Here is an 11,127-nt window from a genome sequence, read left to right as displayed (position 1 = left end):
CCTTGTAGAAGCCCTTAACATGATGTTCCTTATCCCATCTTGCACCTTTACTTCCACTCTGCTTTATTTTGCGATAATTCTAGCCCTGATGTCTGTCAGGAGCTCCGGGTGCTTATCATCCAAATACTTTAAAACACCTCCTCAGCTGATCTGTCACTGATACAGTTCTGGAGTGGGATGAGGCGCCGTCTCATGTAGGTTTGTAGGTTAGGGCCATATCTCACAGCTCCCTAGGCGTACCCCATAGCTTTTCTGGGCTATTTTGATGAGGCCTTTGCCTCTACCATGAATCCTCCAGCAAAAGTGACGGTCATGTCAGCTTCTACAGTGCCTGCTTTTTCAAGCTACTGTGACACATACCAATTCTTATTCTTTGCATGCGTGGGCTCAGATCGTTTAAAGTTCAGGTCAATCTTAAGGCTAAGATGAATCCCTTTGTCTCAGGACTGATGCTGTCCTTTTGACCCCGCTGGTCAGAGGCCTCTTCTATCTTAGATGCTCTTGCCAGGTTTCCATGAAGATTGTCCGGAGGAGATAGGGACCATGATCGTTGTTTTACAGCACTGTCAGATAGAGGATATCTTTCTTTGTCTTTCAGCTTATGGTTTGGGTTAATAGTTAAGTGTGAATGACTGCAGGCTTTCTGTGGGTTTGCCAGAGTCAAGCTTTTGAACTCTTTCCTCTCCTAGGAACTAGCACACTCAGAGGTGAGGAAAGCAAGGTGTGCAATTAACATAAAATTCTGGCACAATATCATGATTCACAGTATCACCTGGGTTTTCCTTTCTGTGCTCATCACCTCTGTCTCTTATTGAATGCCCTCTGTGCACAGAATACATATGTTGTCAAGTTGTATTCCACATCTCATTCAGTAACCATACACCTGTATAAAAAAACTGCAAAAACAACAGCTCACAACTTTTCACTGACAAGGAAAATGTGATCTTTCCTACCTCCACCAAAACCTCCAGTTGAAGAACTTGCTGTGAAAGTAGCTGCACAGATCTATAGGAGATGCTCTCCTTCATGACAATTGGCTCATTAGTCGTTTTAAAGTAAGGGTTGAAAAGTCTATTTCAGTTGGAAAAGGGGACTAAATAGTGTCCTTCAACCCCATTTCACTCCAAGCTCTCAGCTGCACTGTAATTACCTTTACTATCTGCAGCAATCGAAGAACATCTTCAGTCAAAATCAGAAATAATACTTCTATAGTACTTTCTATCCAAGACTGCTAATATCCCTGAATTATTTATCATATCATCCTACTGCCTATTTGTGGTGGTGCATTTCTTTCCCCCTCTCCAGGCTGATTTATGAACTCGGGAAGGCTCGCTAGGCTTTAGCATAAGTGTAATGAGTCGGGCAGTTAAGCGACCCTTGACTGTGCCAGGAACTCTTACACAACTAAGACAGGGAGATATGCTGTGCATCTCAAGGACTCCTGCTGCCTGGTGAAGGCGGGAGGACGGGAGCAGAGATAGCCGGTTCTCTTAACAACCTGCAACCAGTTCTTCCTCATAACAACCTTGAGACATTACAGTCCTCCCCTGACAATCTTGGAGCATCCCGTACCTATGTTTTGAGTTATTCTCCAACAGTCTCAGAATTTTCCAGCACAGCTGGGATTCTAGCAATTTGTTAATGACGAAAGCAAATCATCTCCTGAACCTATAAACAGCGGTACTGAGACCCTTTGAGCATTCCTGGACTGCAGCAGGCTGTGACCAGGATTTCCCTCTGAGTGGGATGCCTCTCAGAGCTCACAAACTTTCCTGTTTGTGAAATCGGAGGTCTGTTGCCAAAAGCTGACACAATCTGGGCTGATTCTCTTCGCTCCTTGAGGCTCGACCCTTTGCCCATTGAGACAAATGCTGAAGCATTCGACGTGAATATTTTCACTGATCTCGAGGGGAATTTTTAACAGGTATACCTCTTTTTCTCTCTCTTATACTCTCTTTTATTCTCTTACATGTATTTCTCTTGGTGTCTTTATGTATGCATGTGTGCTAATCTGAATAGTCTATAGTAAGTAAGTTATAGCAAGTATATTATAAGTTAAGTATGTTATAGCAAGTATATAATAAGATAATTTAAGTTAATACTTTCAAATTTATAATTAAATTACTGTCGTGATTTTTACTCAGCTGTGAATGAATTTTAGGCTGCTGTTATACTCATAACCCCTTTAGATATAAACTGTTGACCAAGTCTGGGACTAGGAGTCGATCCAGCCACACCTAGACTCCGACAGGAGTTTAGAAAGCAAGGGGGTCTTCTCTGAACTTCGTGACTGAATGGGAGGGTCTCCCTTACCCTTTCCCACATTTCCTTTTACGCTATTATGTTTTTGATCCCTATATACATACATTTAGTTTGATTCTGATTAATTTTCCTGTGTGCATTTTATCCATGTACTACGTAATAGAGTGGATATTGCCAATGAATTCCGTGAAGTCGCACTTTTATGCAAATTTCTATTAAATCATTTTTCTATTGCTAATACAATTGGAGGTGATTCTTTAAGCGATCTGAACCTCTCTCATTTTTAAATTCCCCCCGTGACACTATTGCCTTCCTTTTGCTGTTGAAAGAGCCAATGCAAGGCGCTGTGAAGCAGATGATTGTCTCCACTGACAATGAACAGTGGTGGGACAGACAGACACCATCTCGCTGGCCCTGACTCACTTTCTGTTCCTACACACTTATGCTGTCCCATTTGAAGACACCATGAAAGAGAGCCCTGTTTTGTGGCAAGCCTGTCTCATTAAGTAATTCCAGATCTCATCGGAGGTCTAGCAAGTATTAATGCTGTATCTAGAAGAAAAATGGCTGCATTTTGGTCTTCTAACAGGAATAAAGGTAGGGTCATTCCGTCCTTTCTTTACAGCAAAGAAGAAATTGCTCTGAACATGGAAGGGGCCCCAGTCAGATAATCTGGACGACCCCCTGACTCACATGCCATCATGCAGTCCCATAACCATAAACTTCAACATCATTACAGAAGAGTATCATTAGAGAAAGAGGTCCTGGTTAACAGAGGTATCCACACACCTCTGCAGAACAAAAGGACTATGTCAGATCTAGGAAATTTCTGTTTTACACACTGTTCCAGGGGTAAATTGCAGGAGTCTTGGCAGATATTATGAGGGAAACCATCAGCCTCCTGATATTTGTCATAAGTGACCAGAGAAGCACATAAAACCACAAATAAAGCCATTTGTATTGCTAGATCAGTCCTGAACATGGTGTTTTTTCTAGAAAATACAAATAATAGCAATTAATTTGTCAGCCCATGTTTAGGCCCCAGCCTGTTCCACAGCAAAAGATTGAGGAAAGCTCGTTGAAATAATTATTCTCAACTTATGCAATCATTCTTTTTATTTCTGAAGGCTAATGGAGTGAAAACATGCTTTCCAGACCTTTGCTAATGAGAGAGTCAGAAATAATGATCAGGCACCCTTATGTTCCTCTCATAATGAGGAAAGCAACACAAAATGATAGGGATGCGAGTCCTCAACAATCATTTGTTCTTTATTTAAAAGGCAAATGGAGCATTCAGACAAGTTCTTTAGGTTAATGGAGCCACAAATAAGGTTTTGGGGCAAGGATTTTTCACAGATAATGCAACACAGGTAATACCTTCTCTGGAGGACAGAAATATTTACAGACATTGAGATTTCACTGACATGGAGAGGCAACCTAAAAGCCAACACTGTGAGGGTGAGCCAAATCCGGCCTTTATTTCTCATCCCCCCTAAGTCTGCACACACAGTCCCCTGGGGTGCAGAGGCACCAGGTGCCCAGCCTGGGTTTCAGGTGCTGGAGCGGTGCAGGAAGGTCACAGGCAATGTAAGCCCCAAACCAGCTTCAGAGAAGGAGCCACAGCGAATTTGGAAATTACTCCTCACATGCCTGTCACCCCAACCTCACATCCCCCTGCCATGCACTTTCCTGCCCCTACTCCATACCCTTGCCTGAAGCACAGATGCTGGCACTAACCCAGCCCACACAAGAGCCCCAGCAAGATGAAATGACCCAGTGACTCCTGCTCCACTGCTGTTTGCTGGGGGTTGTGAGTTTGGACAGACCAAGCCCAGGAAGCCCCTCAGAGGAGCCCCAAGCAGCAGCTCAGGCAGTTTTACCCCAAGGCCAGGAGAAGACAGGGGGAGTCATCCACAAGATGTTCAGCTTCAGAGGGAAGGGGCAGAGTGTGGGAAGTCCCTCAGGCTCTTTGCTGATGGTCAGGTGAGATTTGTTTGACATCTGCTACAAAAAACTGGAAGGGGAAGTGAGAGCCTGCAAAGACTTCTGCCCTGCAAGGTCCTTCTTGCTAAAGGAGACTTGTACCTGTTGCTTTCTCACAGGCTGGTGAAGGCAGTGGCAGAGCAGAGCCCCCATAACCTTGGGACGGCAGTTCACGTCCAGGTCTCCAGAGGGATCTATTTTTTCACCACATCACCACTTGAAGCAGGTTCATGTTTCCCTCCTGGTTCTTGTCATACTCATCAGTTCTCCTGCAAATAGACCTGACACAACAACTGTAGGCTGAGGACTTTTAGAGAGAGGGACCTTAACTCCTTGGCCGCTAGCACCACGTAAACTAATTTTACACCACTGCTTTCAGTTCTATTGCAGCAAGAGGACAGCCAGGCTTAGGCACAATCTCTGCCATACAGTCCTGAGTCACTGCTCTCTCTGTAGAAACACAGGAGGGAACACAAAGCTCCTCCTTCACTCTTAGCAAAGCCTACCCCACAAAGGGAGGATCCTTTTAGTCCTTCTCAGGCTGCTGGTTCAGATGGTTAAAAAAAAATCCAAATGCAGGTATACCAATATTGCTGATTACTCAGAAATAGGAGGCAGTACATAATCCACTAAATAAGTTCTGAAAGATGCATAATTAGTACAATTAACAGTCTCCGATTCCTTTCTATATCAGACCATCACAGGGGAAAAAAATTTTCTAACAACCACTGTGATATTTATAACTCATTATGTATCATGAAGCAGTCTCCTGGAAAGACAGAGATAATAGTTCACAGATATGTTTGGTTTTTATCAAAGTCTGCTCAGCATTTATACAATAGAAAAATAAATTTAAACCCATTGATCTGTCAGGGTTAATGACAAGAGAAACAAATTTGAGAAATTGGTTCAATTTTCAAGTCCCTATTTTAATAAAGCTAACTGTTTTCCTAGGTTGTGATCTCATCAACTCTCACAAGCTTAGTGGCAAGAGCTTTGTCAACATGTTCAGTGGGAGCCCATGACCGTATAGAGATGCACCTTGAAGTGATGGAGGAAAGTTGCCTGGTCCTGCAAGCCAGGACTTGAGCCTAGCACCCTGGTTGACATTTGCCTGGTGTAGTCATCTGTGAAAAGAGACGTACTTTTCACACAACGTACTCAAAATCTGTGACCATAAAAGATTCCACAAAACTTTGTGGGTTTACATTAGGGTAAGTGATGTTTGGTTTTGAGGGGCAAAAAAGCTACTAAAATAGAGCCTCTATCTATCAATGGATCCATCTTCATATGTGCAACTTCTCCCTTAAGTTTTTTGACTTTCACTTCAGATCCTGGATGAAATCAAGATATTCCTAATATTTAACTGGAAATAAATTCCCTTTCTATTGTCTTTACATTGTTCCATAGAGGTATGAGTCTTTAATGCTGTAGAGTTAGCACAAGCTGGAGCAATTCTGCTACTATGACTTTCTCTCCTTACTCTGACCAAGACAGTATGAGATGCTAATCGCCCTTCAAACCTCGCAGCATGGACACTGACTCTTGAGAGTCTACTAATGAAGACCCAGCTGCAGTAAGCTGGGCTCGTGGTTTGGACAGATGGTACAAGGATGCCCAAATAATGAACTGGGAAGGGCAGTTGTCCAAGAAAGTACTTCAAGTAACTTTAAATGCACATTTGACTAGGTGTAATTTATCAGCCAATGCATGAATCTTTAGTCACAAGCATAGCACCAAGCTCAGGGAAGATATAAGCTGCTTTAATCAGCTTGCCCCTGGGCAGGGAAAGCACACAAGGAGAAGGTATCATCAGTAGCAGAGTGACACATGCTGAGCGTAGAGTAGGTCTCAACAGTCACCTACACCCCCACTGAGTCACTCATTGCTGGTACAACACGGTCACCCTCACCTGTAAGAGACTAACGCTAACATACGCAACCAGCTAAAAACAGCCTGTGCTGGCAAAAAAACATTGGCAAAACAGTCAGTGATAAGATCCTTATGTAACAGATATTTCAAGAGAAAAAAAAAAAAAAGAAAAAAAGAAAAAAATCCTGTGTTAGGGCTGCCATGCATAAAAGTTGACCGGATCAGAAGAGTCCCTTGTTCCTGCAATCCAGGTGAATGACTTGGCATTTGGCAACGTTAAAAAGCATTTTATTGAAATGGGCACTGCAGACTGCACCATCCTATTTCTCTGTGTAACCACTCTGTCCCGAGCATTATTGGCTACTCCTTCAGTTTGTGTGTCATCCTCAGATTTTATCAGCAGCAATTTTATATTTATTTCCAGATCACCGATGGAGAAATTGAAATAACACCAGACACAGACTATTTTATAAAAACCTCACTCCCATCAGTCAGCATTCCCTGCCTTTTTTGACTCAAGTCAAAATATTGCGCTGGGCCATGTTGAACACATTGCAAAAGCATATTACCTTTCTGCAGTCACTGTTAACAACTGAATTTGTAATCACATACAAAATGAAAGTAGTTCTGTTTAGCAGGCTCTACCTCCTTGAAAGCTATGTTGCCCAATACTAATTATATTTCTATTTAGCAATTGAATCTCATATTTCCTATGCACTATTTTGCCAGATATTGTCTTAGGTTGGTCAGTTTATAATTATCTTAACCACTCCTTACCCCTCTGAAGTACAGGCAAAACTTAAGACCCTTGCAGTCATCTGTAATATTGTCAGCACTCCCGGGTTCATTAAAACCAGATGTTTCCTAAGCCAACCCTCTCACGACTCTTAGGTATAAGTTATCCTAAGAGATCATGTTTAGCAGACTCTTCAGTTATTTCTTCTTGGAAGTAATCACCCTTATGTAAGCCTGTACGCTGCAACTTTTAAAATACAGAGTGGAAATCATGACATAATGCCTTTGACTCCCTGGCCTCATTATAATATCTTTCATTATCTCTGCCTGATAATGCTAGCATTCCTACTGTTCTCAAACCTACAGAAAGTCCTTGTTGCCTGTCCCTCCTCTCACTAAACCAGAGGGTTTACGTGGTGTGTTTAGCTGTCCCCTGCTCCAGCGACCCTTTTTTGCTGTCCTTTTTCCCCTCTCCAACACTGAAGGGGTGTCGTGGACAAGGAACAGCAAGCAAGTCCTGGAGGAGGATCAGGAAGGATTCCCAAGAACTGCCTAGGGATTCAGAGGCTTTCTGCAACTCACATACAGGTTAATAGGGCCAAAAGCCCTGCCTGCAATTAGGGGAAAATGCACGAGGAGAAAAATTTGCTCCCATCCTCAGGGTCTTCATGCTGTTGTACAGGGCTTCTCTCTATCCAAAAAAGGTCAGGAAAGGAAGGTAATAGTTGGCACAGAGTCCATAAGAAAGACAGGGGCAGAAGTCACTGCTCTAAACTATTAATTTTGTGTCTTTTTCCCATTCCACTCCATCTTTTTTCCAAATTACCTGCCCCATCTTGTCTTCACTGCCACATGCACAACTGAACTAAAAGCTTTGCACCCAGAATAAATATCTACTGCAAGGAGAAGCTTGTTATAGTAATAACACATTCACCGCACACACACTGCATTCTAATAACTATGGTTGTGTAGAGAAATCCTCTTAAATCAAAGAAATACCGCAACGAATAATGAGAATGTTCAACAAAACTCCCTGAAGCAAACAGGGAAATAGAAAGATTGTTTGACCTTTTAATACTGTAAATACATCTGCAGTGCCCAAGGAATGGCTGCATCCCACAGCCTCCTGAACAAATACCTGATGCCTCTAATAACACTGTTTTCCTGCATGTCTCTGTAACAGCTGCATGGCTCCTCTTAGCAGCAGGACAAGACAGTTGGACCAGCATTTCACAGGTGTGAAATTATATGGACCAGCATTTCTCAGGTGTTATGGGATTTGGTTTTTTTTTTCTTCCAGGAACTGTGTCCACTGAGTAGGCGAGGTCATCAAATGCAGCATCCATTTCTTCTCGACAGAGTTAGGCAGTAGCAGAATACAGGGGATCCCTGTGTGCAGCCAACCAAGGGCTACTTTATTAGTCATGACAGCCTGAAGAACCAGCTGCAATGAAACACATGTCCCACTGGACAAGCCACACTTCACCGGAAGAAGTAGGATGAACAGCCTGATCTTAGATGTTTCATAGCCATGAGGAAGCTGTGAGGGTCAGAGGGGGATTTTGATGAGTGTGTGAGGCAATGGCATCCACGCCTCCTCAGTATCTCCCTTGGCTGAGCAGGGAAGCAGCTTCCATAGGTTTTAGGTTCAGCCGATGCAGAATTGGTTGCAGGAAGAAGGCTTCTCATTGTCTGAGATTGGGGGTGAGCCTATACACTCCCCAAAGCACTTTCTATGAGCTTCCAAATGGCAGTGATGAGCACAAAGCATAAACTTGTCTGCTTCACACAACTGTGCACTGGGCAAAGACCATCAAGTTAATTCTACTCTAGTTATCTCCCAAACTGGAAGGAGAATAGCTGTGAAGCTGCTTTGCTCTACAGCAGGGCTAATTTGCTGGGCACTGAAAGGTCTACTGGATCTCTGGAAGCAGAGCTGTTATCTGCACAGAGCCACACTGTGCCATGAAGACTCACCAGCTTGTTAAGAGGTACCAAGGCACAGCCCTGGGTCAGGTTTCCAAAACAGTTCAGTTCCCACTGTGTTAAGTCTGTGAAACTCTAGTCCCAGGCATGAGTACTGATCTGTTTGGAAAATCAAGCCCTAAGCTCTTGAAATCTGCCCTTTCTCATGCTTTTCCAGTTTCTACTGATCTCCTCATTTAAAAGCCTGGTAGTGCTGAGGGGTGGTGTGATCAGCATGGTAATAGAAACAGGTTTTTGGAGTCTATAGAGCTACCTCTGGTTGGAATGTTTTAGTCATTCTTCCTTGAAAGTAGCATTAATAATAGGAAGAAAATAGTAGCAGGGTGTTTAAAATGATACCCAGAGAAAGCAGAACTCTTTCACTAATCTCTCACAATTCTCTGGCCATGTCAAAGGAAAGCCATGACTTACTCAGACTGCCAAAATGCTATTGAGCAAACATTACAAAAAAGAGAAGCTATAGAAATTAAGACAGCATAGGGGAGGGGGATAAAATATTATTTGGATGGAACTTCAACAAAGAGAAAAGAAATGAAGAATCAAATGGCCTATTTTCACCCTGGCAAACGCCATATGCCTCAAGGCTCCACCCTGGATCCCGCACTTTAATTTGCTTGTGTTTATGAATGATCTAGAAAGGGATGGAACTGAAATAGCAAAAATGCACCAGCCACAAATTTTTGGGTGGGTCAGTAGTAGGAACAATTACGATGACATTCAGGAAGACTTTAGGCAACCAGATGACTGGCCCAAATAATCAAATTCCAGTGCTGAAACACCAAAGGCATATAACATTGGAAAGGAGAAGAAAATTGCTTGCACAGGAATCTAAATGGAGGTGAGCAATTTTTTCTTTACTGAGAAAAAAAAGTTTTCTTTACACCCATCCCATGATCTGTTCCCCCAAACTGCTGAGGCCCCTCATTGCTGCACAGTGCATCACCCCTGTCCCACCAGGGGAGAGGCTGTGCCCCACAGCAGGGCAACATCTCCCCTGCCTGCCTCCCTCTGTCCCCCTGGCTCACGGCATGGGGCTCTGCCAGTTCATGCAGGCAGGTCCTCCTCTGCCTTCTCTTGCCCACCACACACAAATACACACATGGGTCCCTCATGTGCCCCTTGGCCTTTGTCTCAGTGAGAAGCAGCAAGCAGGAGAGCAGAGAAGGACAGAGGATGCAACAGGAAAGAGAAAAAGGCTGCAATGTTATAAGGAGGAGAAGAAAGGACAGAGACAGAGCAGGAATAGTCAAGAGATGGGGCTAGGGAGAGGATGCTGCGCTGCAGGTGGTGCAAAGGTATAATGCAGGTGACACAATGAAGTACTCCAAATCATCAGTGTACATATATTCACGTAGATTCCATATGCGCACAAATGATAGCAGAGAGCCAAAATTAATTAGAAATTAAGCACTCAAAAATGTTTGAGCAATTCTACGTAAGCACTACAGACCCAGCTGAAATCCCACACGTAACATCTCTTCATACTCTAAAAACTTCCTCAGAGATACTGCACAAGTTAAATGGGGTTATGAGATGCCACAGGGAGGAAAAACAATTCAAAAATTCCTGTTAAAGCAAGATATTAAGAAGACATCCTAGGGAAAGAGCAGAAGACAAGGCTAATAGCTAGGGTTAGGGTTAAAAATGACAACAATAAAAGAGCTACAGATGGAGCGGGGAGAAAAAGGGATGCCAAAGGAACAGGGAGGCTGCAAATGCATTCTGCACTGACAGGTCTTCCACCTCCAGGATCCTGAGGGTCTTGGGTAAGGGTGTGCTGACAAAAAGAGCAAGTGAAAGGGTTAGGGTTAGTGCTGGGAGAGAGACAAAAACTCCAGCTCCGGTTGGAGTAGGGCAGGAAAGGGGCTGCCAAGGGACAGATTGTCTGCAAAAATAGCTCTCATATGAGAGCTTGCTCATCCTAGCCATGACCAGGAAAGCTGGGACAAAAGTCAGCCAAGGTCAGCAATCTGGACTAAGGTGTGGATTAGGGTTTGTGTTGGGAGAGGTGCAAAGCCTATCTCTCCACTTTTGAGTGGGGCTGGAACAGGTTGCCAAATCGATGGTTAAGCTGCTGAAAGAATTCATCCCCTGAGACCTTTTGTACAATTATGTGATGAAGAAATGTGTAATCTTTAGAGTATACTCACTTTATCCTTACTTATTACTTCATAATGTCAGGAAAAGAGACATGCAGTGAAAAAAAAAATCACAAGGAAATCACCACAGATAAAAAGAAATATTGAATACTTTTTGCAAACACCTATTTAAGCCTATGTACTCATTGCT

The sequence above is a fragment of the Aquila chrysaetos genome, chromosome 13 (genome assembly GCF_900496995.4).
Source record: "Aquila chrysaetos chrysaetos chromosome 13, bAquChr1.4, whole genome shotgun sequence".
Taxonomy (NCBI): domain Eukaryota; kingdom Metazoa; phylum Chordata; class Aves; order Accipitriformes; family Accipitridae; genus Aquila; species Aquila chrysaetos.
The sequence above is the reverse complement of the archived record's forward strand: the minus strand, read 5'-3'. Positions refer to the sequence as shown.